General features: G+C 47.0%; 1 protein-coding gene across 20 annotated transcripts in view; it reads left to right on the forward strand.

Annotated features, from left to right (window-relative positions):
* Positions 1 to 12,898, forward strand: part of IMMP2L (inner mitochondrial membrane peptidase subunit 2) — a 690,201-nt gene that overhangs the window by 79,763 nt on the left and 597,540 nt on the right. The gene's annotated exons all lie outside the window — the stretch shown is intronic.

A 12,898-nucleotide genomic window follows, 5' to 3' on the forward strand; every position in this document is an offset into this window, starting at 1 on the left:
GCGGGAATGCCGTCCCGTCTGCGCTTCCAAGTTTGTATCCTGCTTAGTCTTCGCGGTACTGCTTCTGTATTATCCACCACGACCTCGTGTGGTTCTGCTCCTTTGAAGGCTAAGCGGCTTAAACTCAGGCGTGTGTGTAAGTGTTTATGCGTGTACGTGTCTCATTTATTTCATGCTTCTTCCAGGAAAGGGGGGTACACTGGTAGGAGGGAGGAGAGAAGGTGGGACATGTTCTCACTTCGGGGGAGAGGCCTCGCTGGAGCTGAGGGCGCCTGTGGGGCAAAGTGTATGAGGAGTTGTGGTGTTCTTGGTGCCCAGCGTCTTCCTGTCCCGGAACAACAAGCTACAGGGCGCCAGGGACCTGTGCGCAGAACGTCTTCCTGTCCCGGAACAACAAGCTACAGGGCGCCAGGGACCTGTGGGCAGAACGTCTTCCTGTCCCGGAACAACAAGCTACAGGGCGCCAGGGACCTGTGCGCAGAGCGTCTTCCTGTCCCGGAACAACAAGCTACAGGGCGCCAGGGACCTGTGGGCAGAACGTCTTCCTGTCCCGGAACAACAAGCTACAGGGCGCCAGGGACCTGTGCGCAGAGCGTCTTCCTGTCCCGGAACAACAAGCTACAGGGCGCCAGGGACCTGTGCGCAGAGCGTCTTCCTGTCCCGGAACAACAAGCTACAGGGCGCCAGGGACCTGTGGGCAGAACGTCTTCCTGTCCCGGAACAACAAGCTACAGGGCGCCAGGGACCTGTGCGCAGAACGTCTTCCTGTCCCGGAACAACAAGCTACAGGGCGCCAGGGACCTGTGCGCAGAGCGTCTTCCTGTCCCGGAACAACAAGCTACAGGGCGCCAGGGACCTGTGCGCAGAACGTCTTCCTGTCCCGGAACAACAAGCTACAGGGCGCCAGGGACCTGTGCGCAGAGCGTCTTCCTGTCCCGGAACAACAAGCTACAGGGCGCCAGGGACCTGTGCGCAGAGCGTCTTCCTGTCCCGGAACAACAAGCTACAGGGCGCCAGGGACCTGTGCGCAGAGCGTCTTCCTGTCCCGGAACAACAAGCTACAGGGCGCCAGGGACCTGTGCGCAGAACGTCTTCCTGTCCTGGAACAACAGGCTACAGGGCGCCAGGGACCTGTGCGCAGAGCGTCTTCCTGTCCCGGAACAACAAGCTACAGGGCGCCAGGGACCTGTGCGCTGAACGTCTTCCTGTCCTGGAAAGAGGGTGGTTGTGGGAGGGGACTTGGGCACACGAGCTCCACTTGGGAGGCACTTTCTGACACATCAGTTTTAGGAAAGTCGGCGTGGAAGCTGAGGACCTGGACACTGTTCCCCGCAAACACTGTGCCCCAAGGAACATCTCCGTGGAGCTCCAGGGGTGCCTGTGCCGTGGTCGGAAGAGCACGGACTTACGCTCTGGGTTTCTGTCCCTGGTGCTTATTGGGACCCTCCCGTCTCTGCGGGGGGCGTGCGCTGCCATGAGGTCCACGCTTGTTTCCTAGGCGCACACGTGTCACCGAGAATGCCAGGTGTGATAGTTGAGCACTTGGTAATGTTGCGATGGAGACAGTGACGATGAAGACAAGGAGAGAGAAGAGGAAGAGGAGAAGGAGAAGGAAGAAAGGGCAAGTTAAACATAATTAAAAAAAAAAATCTCACATTATTTACAGCTATTTCATGGTGCCAGACGCTATTCTGATCATTGTACAGACATTAAATTATTCAGTCGTATATAGACCCTAAGATGCAGGGACGCATGATTCCCGTTGTGTGAAGGGAGCTGTGTCACGCAGGGGCGAGGTCACCTGTCTGAGCGTGAGTGGCGGCTCCGGAGTTTCAGCAGGTTGAGCCAACCTGGCCTTGCTCACCGCCTCAGCCACCCTGTCATCTTTCCTGCAGCAGACAGAGGATGTGTCTGTGCTCAGTGCGTCCTGTCCAGGGACACATGCAGGAGTGTCTGTGCACACTAGCTAGTGCTTCAGCTGAGCCACAATCCACATACGTGCAACAACAGAGGCGTGAGCATGTAGATTGTTTTAAAACATAGGAGAAGGACAGTGTAATGAACGGAGAAAAACAAATTCAAGATGTTGACGAGAAGGGAATAGAAATAGTGACGCAGTTCTCCCAAGTGACAAGGGAACTGATTTTTTTTTTTTTTTTATCCTCTCCCGAGGACATTTTTCCATTCTTTGTTCAGGTAGAGTGGAAGGGAGAGAGAGGAAGAAAGAGAGAGAGAGAAACATCGACGTGAAAGGGACACATCGAGTGGCTGCCACCCGCACGACCAACCAGGGCCGGGGACAAACTGCAACCGAGGTACGTGCCCTTAGCGGGAACCGAACTCGGGTCTCTCCGGACTGCAGGCCGACGCTCTAACCGCTGAGCCAAACTGGCCAGGGCGAAAACTGATTTTTTAAAAGTAAAAACGCTACACTTAAAAAATTACTTTCGTAGAAATGACCCCTGTATGACAGGGTGGGGCAAGTAGGTTCCCAGTTGTGAGTTGGAAAAGGATACAATCATGAGTCAACACTAATACAAGAACAGATGTGCTTTGTGCACTCGCAACTGTAACCCCGTTTGCTCACCCCGCCCACGTACCGCTGTGTGTGATGTTTACAGAGATGTCATCCAAAGTCTTACTTGAACGTGTTTTACCTTCTGAAACCGGATGCGGTCCAGTGCGCACACTATATTCTTTACGGCTCTGCTTTCACATTTATGGTGCCATTTGCCATTTCCCTCCCTCTGTGCGGGCAAAAACCCAACTCCTCCCTGTCTCCCCACCGCTTCCACTGGGGTTGAATGGGAAGACGGGCAAATACACTAAGTTTTAGAATATTTACGGCGATCCCCACATTTAAAAATAGAGGGGACATGGGGAGCAGTGGAATACATAATACGTAAATATATTAATTATACGGGAGTTAAATGGGATATTTAATTCATATAATAGAATTAATATAATAGTTTTTGAGATTTTTTTTTTTTCATCCTCACCCGAGGATATTTTTCCATTTTTTGTACAGATAGAGTGGGAGGGAGAGAGAGGAAGGGAGAGAGAGAGAGAAACATCGACGTGAAAGGGACACATCGAGTGGCTGCCACCCGCACAACCAACCAGGGCCGGGGGCAAACTGCAACCGAAGTACATGCCCTTAGCGGGACCCGAACCCGGGTCTCTCCGGACCGCAGGTCGACGCTCTAACCGCTGAGCCAAACTGGCCAGGGCTAGTTTTTGAGATTTTAATGATTTCAACCTTTATAGGGTTAAGGAAATTTGAAAACACGGGTTCTGAAGCCCCTCTTCGGTTTATGTATTTTCATGTAATACTGAATAATGTTTTATTTTCGCGTGCAGTTGACAGTACTGTTCTCCACTGGGCACTGTTGTGCAGCATCGTGGTGGACGGTCGTGTACTCAGTGTTCTTCCCGCCGTCTCAGGCCCCTCCTGGCCCCACCCGGCCTCTGCTCTGCATTTCTTTATCTACTCATTCATATCTTTAAATCCTCACTTGAGGATATGTTTGCACTGATTTTTAGATAGAGTGGGAGGGAGCAAGGGAAGGAGAGAAACATCGATATGACAGAGACATATTGATTGATTGTCTCCCACATGACCCCAAACCTGCAACCGAGGTTTGTGCCCTTGACCGGGAATCGAACCCAAGACTCTTTGGTCCATGGGCCATGCTCTCACTGCTGAGTCGAGCCGGCCAGGGCTCTGCTGTGGTATTTAAATGGTCACTATAACCAGGTCCAAGCCAGCTCGGTTTGGCTTCGCAATTCGCAGGACTTGCCCGGGCAGCAGCAGTTAACTCGATGGGGAAACTGAACGCTATACCCCTGCTGTCAGGGACAGAGACTGCTGGGCATAGGTTGTGGAGACTGGGTGTTTGTGTTCGGCAGGTGCTGCTGTGTGACCAGCAGCTGCGCCCAGGCCTCGTCTATGTGCACGCGCCTCATCTCGTTGGGAGTTGGCCATCGGCTGCGCCAGCCACACATATGCAGGGCGACGCACACCTGCACCTCTCGCGAGCACGGGCCACCCCTGAAGGCGAGGGGTGTGCCTGGCAGCCATCCGTAAGCTGACTGCTGCGTTCAGTGCGACTCTGTGCAATGTCCTGGCGCTGATGAACGTTTATATTGGGAGCAGCGGGTCATTACTGTGGTAGAATCCAGCATTTGGAAGGTCTAGGAAATCAGTCAACTGCAAATGATGAAGTTCTCGAATCTCGCTCTCAAGCTACTTCCCGTGATTGAAACCATTTCGAAAAGACAAAACCGTGAAATGGCTTTTAACTGTAACTTCCTGTTATAGAAAAGTGCTGGAAGACCGTGCTGGGACCGATTTGGGGCACATGGTGGGGGCTCCCCGGGAGGAATCGTCCTCCGAGTTTGGCGTTCCCGTGATGAAGAGCTCAGACCGCACCACCTGCAGAGCGCTGGCGTGTTCTCCGACTGCCCCGCTTTCTCGCTCCGTGACAGTGGGCGCGCCCGGTTTCCCTGTCCAGGTCATCGGGACTGGGGGTGCAGCTGGAAGGAGCGGTACTTGAGGTGGGGACAGTGGCCGAAATGGGGACCTCAAGGGCCATTGGGAAGAGCCGTTCGGAAAGAGCAGAGGTGAGGGGAGTAGCTGTGGGGACTGTAGGTGGACCAGCTCGGCAAGGGGAGTAGCTGTGGGGACTGTAGGTGGACCAGCTCGGCAAGGAGAGAAGTTCCAAGGGGTCGCAGTTGCAGGGGACCGTGGACCTGGGGTGCAGGACAGCGTGGTTTGAGACTCCTCTGCCTGGGTCGAGGCCCAGAGGTGCCCATTCTCACTTCCGGACCCCACCTGGACTTGGCATCACATCCATGTCCCTTCCTGGCCAAACGGTGTCCTCAGAGGAGGTTGCAGGAAGCCCGTCTGGGGCAAGGACTGCTTCTTCGGCGTGTGTCACCTGCAGGCGCCCAGCACAAAGTAGACACACATTTGTTGAATTTAGTATTTGCCAGTGGGGAATAGGAGTTATACTTTCTATTTCATGTGTGTGTGTGTGTGTGTGTGGGGGGTGGTATAAGAAAGTTGTTGTTTGGTAGCTGATAGTCTTACTGGTCAGCATCTCTTTTAGGAAGAAGGACTGATCCCATGGGTCCCGGTCACACTGGCCTTTGTGTGCTTTGTGTCGGCCGTTTCATGCAGGTTATGCACAGTAACCCACAGAGAAAGGTTTCGTACTCCGTTCTCATGTCTTCTAGCCTCAGGTTTGTGTGAACAGGGCGATCTCAAGGAACGGAGAGAATGCTCTGAATTAGATTTCCCAGGAAATAGTTCTAGCCTTTAACTTTGATTAAAACTGGATTTTTTTCTCCCATAGCGGATTGTCGGTATTATTATAAAAAGAACTATGTTTGGAAACAGTGTGGATGGGATTCCTGAATATAATAATACTTTAAACTCAGAGCCCTTTATTCTTATGAACCAGACATGGCCATCTATTTAAAAAAGTGGTTCTGTAATTTAAAAAAAATTACATCTCCTTCCATGCTCAAAATTCTAATGGAGCAGGTGTGTGTGTGTGTGTGTGTGTGTGTGTGTATTATATATATATAATAACAGTATTCTTTAAAACGGTTGAAACGTTATCTTTAGAAAGTGATATACTCAGTACTAAACAATATGATATTTTTTGGTTGAAAAATACTTCTAAGAACCTAATGTGGTCATAACTTATTCGGATTGGCCTTTAATGGGTAATTCTGTTGGACTGGTGTCTGCTCAGGAATATTTTGCTTTTATAAATGTCGCGGAATAACAGGGAGCGCGTTTATATTTGCTCCCATGAAATGACGTTCAAGAAAACGTGGGGAGTGGAAGCTTCGAGGAGCAGCTTTTTCGGGCGCACATGCCGAGTGGGGTTGCAGCACCACCAGAGAGAGGGTCTGGTTCAGATTGCTGGCGTTTTCAGCACGTGTGCTAACGAGTCCTCGGTGGGCCCCACGCGCGGTGGTACAGGCTGTGCATTGCTTAATGGCAGTGCTGGACTCTTCGCAGATGCATGACCGGCTTGTCTGTGTGTGGACACTCTGGCGGGCATCCACACAGAAAACACTCCTTTGCCCTAGGAGTCTCCTTCCTTCCTTTCTTTCTTTCTTTCTTTCTTTCTTTCTTTCTTTCTTTCTTTCTTCCTTTCTTCCTTTCTTCCTTTCTTCCTTTCTTCCTTTCTTCCTTTCTTCCTTTCTTCCTTTCTTCCTTTCTTCCTTTCTTCCTTTCTTCCTTTCTTCCTTTCTCTTTCTTTCTTTCTCTCTCTCTCTCTTTTTCTAATCTTTATTGTTGAATGTATTACAGATGTTCCTCATTTTTCCCCCATTGACCCCCCTCCTCTCCACTCCTGCCCCCCTCCTGCCCTTTCCCACACTGTTGTCTGTGTCCATTGGTTATGCATATAAGTTCTTGGTTTATTTCTTCCCACCCCTCAACCCCCTTCCCATTGAGGTTTGAGGAGTCCACTTTCTAGTGGGCCAGGGCCAGAGACAGGAAGGAAGGAAGGAAAGAAGGGAGGGAAGAAGGAAGGAAGGGAGAGAGAAGGAAAGGAGGAAGGGAGGAAGGAAGGAAGGAAGGAAGGAAGGAAGGAAGGAAGGAAGGAAGGAAGGAAGGAAGGAAGGAAAATAAATGCTACACAAATAATTTAAAAACCGTGATGTGATAATGGCCTGATGGCTGGTTCAGATTAGTTGGTAGGAAGAAATAATAACATGAAAGGAAATGCTAATTTAAAAATAAAATCTTTGATAAGTGGCCCAATTAAAAATTTTTATACGCATTTTTCAAGACCCTTATTTTTTTATACTTTTATTGCTAAGGAAACGGAGTCTGACCCAGTTCTCTGTTCTCACTCTGGGTGTCTTCAAAGATCTATTTTGGCTGATTTTCATAAAAAGAGTAAGTGTAGTTTTATGCAATGTTAAAGTCTTTGAGTTTAACTCAGTCACAAGAGCCCAAGTGTAATAGAACAGTTAGGGTTTTAAGGAATTGGAGTGACTTTGTTTGGATTTTTACACTATTAGAAGAATTCTTTTCTCAGCATTTAGTGACATGTATATCTAAATGTAAGAAGAAAAAAATTAGGAAGACAACTCAGATGCGTCTTCGTTAACAATGCATCTTTATTTAGTTTAACTTTTCTAGTTTTTGTATGAAATAGCATGATGACTGATTTTGCTTTTGTGTTCTTATATTGTTTGGTTAATTAAAACGCTTCTTTTTTAGGGGGTAGATTTCTCCCAGCTTGTCTATTTTATTTTTTAACAAACATTTCCATGTGGCTGCTTGGGTTTTATGTCTATCATTTTAACTTGCTTCAAAATAGAAGATCAAATGGGTATGCCACAATTTATGTAATTGTTCCAATTTTAATAATTTTTAGTTATTTCTGGAATTTTGCTTTATAAATAAATTTGTGATAGACATGTAGCTTACAGCTTTTTCTCTGGATTGTGGAGTCTTAATATATATAGATTGTCTAATTGTGAACTTCTAAGTACTAATTTTTTTGTTTGCCAAAGAGCATAAACATTTTAAAATAAAAATTAGAAACATTTTGATTTTGATTATTTCAAATTATCATTCAATGTTTTGTGAAGGTTTTATCTGGAAAATAATTTTACTTCTGATGCCTGGCCAGTGTGGCTCAGTGGACGGAACATCGTCCCGTGGACTGAGAGGTTCTGTTCGATTCCCAGTCAGGGCACGTGCCTGCGTCGCAGGCTCGATCCCCAGAAGGGGGCATGCAGGAGGCAGCCAATCCATGTTTCTCTCTCACATCGATGTTTCTATCTCTCTCTCTGTCAAAAATAAATAAAAAATATTTCAAAAAATGAAAGAGACACTGTATATGTATGATTTTCTGTAAAGGTTAGAACTAGAGTTTTTATAGAGTTTTGGTCAAGTCTGATGGGCAACTCTCTAATAAAAAGGGTAATCAAATATTAGAATGACATATTTATCAAAAAATAATTCTGTCTCAACTGATCTATCTTCTCATATCTTGTTTTTCTTTGCAACCGTCTGCCACCTGTGTCTCCCAACACAAAGGTAGAGAGTTCTTCAGCTCATCTGCAACTGTGGCCAATCGATTGCTTCTTTCTCCTCCCGTCTTCCCTTTGTGAAACCCCCACATTTGTGTGGCTCTCTCACCCTCTTATTTGTTTCACTATTTAATTGACATATCCACTCGAAGATCAGACTTAAAAAATTATAGGACTGAAGATTAAACAGACTACAAAGAACCTTTTTGATCTTGCGTTCTGCACGCCGTGGTTTTGGCCGCCTGATTGGGTGGACATTACCGTATCGTGGTCTTTGCCTACAAAGAGTTTACAGATGGACAAAATGAATCAGTCAAATACTTTATCATGTTTATACCCAGACCCAGCCAGCAAGAGGACTTGTGAGTACGTCATTTCCTTTCCCACGGACCAGGGAGATCTTGAGAAAGTCCGAAGTGCATCAGTTGAGTGATGTACATGATCATACCCAGGGCTGCGTGTCCTCGCTGATGCAGCTGGAATGTGTTATCTAATGAAAGGGCTGCAAATCCAGGCCACAGGGAAGGAGATGGAGACTGTTAAGGAGATGGAGCTCTTTTGTCCTCCAGGTGAAACAGGGCACAGTGTATTTAAATTTAATGGTGTCTACTGTCTGTTTACTTGCCAGTGTAAAAGAGGAAGCGGTAAAAGTACTCACAAGGGGCTAAAGCTTGTAGCTCACGCAGCCAGCATCCGGAAAGATACTTTGTTACCCTACTTACACCTCTGAAAAGAAACCTCATTATTTTTTAAGTAAATAGTTTAAAATACTTTTCCTACCGCTTTTCTAATAAATGTCACTTGGTTTGTTTGAGTAAGGATTTTGGCCGGAGTTTGGAGTGCCCGGTAAGTTAAGGAAGTTTTGGTACAAAGTATAAGAATTTTATCTGTGATTCAATCTTCCATAGGCTAGCAGCAACAGATACTCTCAGAATTATAGATGTTACAAACCCAGATTTTTTTTTTTATCCTCACCCGAGGACATTTTTCCATTTTTTGTTCAGATAGAGTGGAAGGTAGAGAGAGGAAGGGGTGGGGAGAGAGAGAGAGAGAGCGAGAGAGAGAGAGAGAGAGAGAGAGAGAGAAAGAGAAACATCGATGTGAAGGGGACACATCGAGTGGTTGCCACGTACATGACCCAACCAGGACCGGAGACAAACCGCAACTGAGGTACGTGCCCTTAGTGGGAACCGAACCTGGGTCTCTCCGGACCGCAGGCCAACATTCTAATCGCTGAGCCAAACTGGCCAGGTCATTTTTTTTTAATTTTTTTTTATTGACTTTTGAAAGAGAGAGGAAGGAAGAGAGAAACAGTGATTTGTTGTTCCACTTATTTATACATTCATTGGCTGAGTCTTATATGTGCCCTGACCAGGGATCAAACCTGAAACCTTTGAGTAGCGGGACGATGCTCTAACTAACTGAGCTATCCAGCCAGGGCCTAAACCCAGATTTTAAAAAAAATCCTGGTCTAGGCTAAAAGGCATACTTAATGATACCTTTAGCTTTCCTTCAAGTTTCATAAGTTCAAGTGCTTTTTAAATCTTTTTTTTTTCTACCAGGAAAGAAAAGAAGACTAACAATGTAGTGTGTGTTCTATTTGAATAAAACAGCAATATATTTTGGACATATGTTATTCAGCTCATTCAGAAGCCATATTACAGAAGTTGTGAAAATATCCAATGCATTTTCTCCACTTTGTTATGAATATCTAATACCCTTCCTTTATGCATTTTCCAATTTCACTTACTTTTTCAATTACAATGTTCTAATCAGGGTCTCATACATGCTTTGCTATTTATGAGAGAAAGCCAGACAGACAGGAAGCTGCACGGTTCAACAATAGACTATGGCCCCGTTTGTTGGCTTGGTAAGCATGGCGGTAGCTTCTGGAAGGCACTACATTGCGATCATTCTTGCCCAGGGACTCACGTCCTTCCAAGTAGTTTAGAGCCAAGACTTTCTGCCTTCAGATTGGATGCTGGGCCCGCATACTCTCCACAGTCTTGTGCTGCTTTTCCCTGCTGTGATTTTGATTCTTGGATTCTGTTATTTCTCCAAGCAAGAGCTGATATGTCCAGTGGCGAAACTTATGAAATTATTTGCCTCCATGATAAGTGTTGTGAACAACTCAGAGGAATGCCCGGGGAAATATCATTTCTCTAACATTCTGTTGCCTTTGAAAGGCAAAAGTCAGCTGCTGGAGTTTCACTGTCTGAGAAACAGACTGTTTCATCTGGGTTGGAGCTCAATTGGATGTGCATCTTGAAATCCTTTGCTTGATTCTTCTGGGCTACTGCGAAAGGATGGTGTTTGATGAATACGAAAGCAGGGATGCTGTGTTGATTTTTCTTGTTGTTTTTAGCTGGCTTTCGGGGCTTTGGAAGGCCCTGGGTAGATACCCTCCCACTGTTCGCAGAGTAGGCACCGTGCCGAGCGCCATCTGCGAGGACAGAGTGGATGGGAAGTTGGCTTGTTCACGCTGCCGACCCAGCTTTGCACTCAGGTCTTGTCGGGATGGCAGGTGGACTCTCCGACCAGGTGGACTGTTGAAAAGGAGCAGGCTGATTGTTTCTGGAGATGAGAAGGGGGCGTGGCCCTGTGTGTGTGCGCGTGCACGCGTGTGTGTGTGTGTGGGTCTGATAGAGAGGAGGAGGCATCTGCGAGCATCTTCAGGCATCGGGGAGCCCCGCCGTGCTCCGAGGGCCCTTCCCTGCTCAGTACCGAACGCTGACGACCGAGGACATCCTAACTTCAGTCTTACGAAAAGTCTGGACAACTCTCAGGGCCCATTTTGGCTTTAATTTCACATTTTAAAAACAAACAAACGACTCTTAGGTGAAGAGTGTAGTTCCCAGTCTCTTCAGGGCCGAGAGGACAGGGAGGACCCTGCGTCTGCGTCGTCCTTCTGTTTCCTGACACCCGCAGCCTGGCCTCCGGGCTCGGGGCAGAGAAGACAGCCGCGCCCGCGCGTTTACGCGAACGGACACACTTAGAGGCTCGGAGGCCCTGCTTCAGGAATAAGTGGCTGGCTGGCTGTCCACGCACTCACCTCCACGCTGCCGCACGCACATCCACGCAGGGCCCAGCACCCTGCCCTCCGATACCGCCCTGCAGTTCGGGCCTGCTGCCAGCCCTGAGCCCCAGCTTCCGCGGCTGGGGGGGGGGGAGGCGAGGAGGAAGGTCGCCCTTTTATTAGACCCCTATTTTCAAAACACGTCGTTTTCCTTCCCCTTTTCATTTCTTTCTCGTAACATCGGGAACTACGCTGCCTGTAAGTTTTTGTGGGAAATGAAAGAATGCATCATGGCAACTAGGAAGCCACTCAACCAGGAATACGTACGTGTCTGTGGTGGGGTAACGTACTTTTAAGCATCCACAGATTTGGGACGGTGGTGTCATCGTTTTAGCTGTGGCTTGGTTTGCCCTCGACTTTTTTTGGTACTTTGGAAAGTCTTCCTTTGCACCCTTTGTACTGCTCGAGTTTTAAAATAAAGCCCATTGTCAACAGAAAGAATAGGATTTTCTCGGGTAAAAATAAAACAGGCATCAGGCCATTTTTGGAGAAAGATACTCTATCAAAGTATTTTTGAAAAAGTTTTTAGTGTAGATTTTTATTCCTTTTACCAAAATGTATCTCTTTTCTCTTTACAATGATAGATTTGTCTATTTTCCCTTATGAATCATTTTGTAAAAGTTTTTTTAGGACTATAGGGATTCACTTACGTATTTTATACGTTCCATTTTTTTTTTTTTTTTTGGCACATTCAATTTTTTCAAATCTCTAATTGTTTTTCCTCGTCCTTATTACTTAAAAATACTATTGAAACATCTATTTCTTTGGGCATTTTCAGTGTTTCGTCTTCTATTGCTCGATGTCTTTCTCATTTAGGTAAGAAACCAAGCACCCATTATTTATGTGGACAAGGAAGGCCGACTCACTTATTTGCTGAATAAGGCCCTAATTGCCCCCGCATTTTCTTCAAGATTGAAATACCAGATCAGGGAACAATAAATGAAATCACTCTCTTAGAATATTGCAAACAGAAAAAGCCAGAGGGAGATTCAGATGTGTGCAGTCTGGGGCAGGACTTTACCAACAAGGGGTGTGCTGGGGGGCGGGTGCCCAGGCCACCTGTGTCCAGAGCAGACCGTGACTGACATGAAAATAAGTGCTACTGCCCTTCGGGTTTTGTTGTTGTCCTCACCAGAGGATGTTTTCCCACTGATTTTAGATAGAGTGCAAGGGAGGGAGAAAGGGAGGGAGGGAGAGAAGGAGAGAGAGAGACATCGATGTGAGAGAAACACACTGATTGGGTGCCTCCTGTATCCCTCTGACGGGACCTGGGCATCAAACCTGCAACCCAGATAAGTGCCCTTGACCAGAAATTGACCCAAGACCCTTTAGTCCGAGGGCTGATAGCGCCAGTCGCTGAGCCAGACCGGCCAGGGCTGCCCTTCAGGTTTTACAGTGGGAGCAATAAGCACTCTAGCAAAATGAGATTCATAGCCTGCATCTTAAATTCAACATGTTTCATGGGAAGGAAATGTCAGCGTGATGGACTTGCCTAGCAGAACTGAGCCTGAGGCCCTCTGTCTGCCCTCTGGCATTAAGGAAGATTTAACTGTTTTTAAATCTTTATGATATGTTGGCAAGACTTATAATTTAACAGTAAATATGAAGAATCCTTTATTTTTTGCTTAGTGGAAACCCAACATGGAGACTCATAAGCCGATCAGGAGGAAAGATGCCTTTGCACGCTTACTCCGAAATTTACAGGCTGGTCTGGCAGTCCGCACAGAAATATCCCTTTCTGTTGAAGATCTCGCG

This window comes from Molossus molossus, unplaced genomic scaffold (assembly GCF_014108415.1).
Source record: "Molossus molossus isolate mMolMol1 unplaced genomic scaffold, mMolMol1.p scaffold_m16_p_7, whole genome shotgun sequence".
Lineage (NCBI taxonomy): Eukaryota > Metazoa > Chordata > Mammalia > Chiroptera > Molossidae > Molossus > Molossus molossus.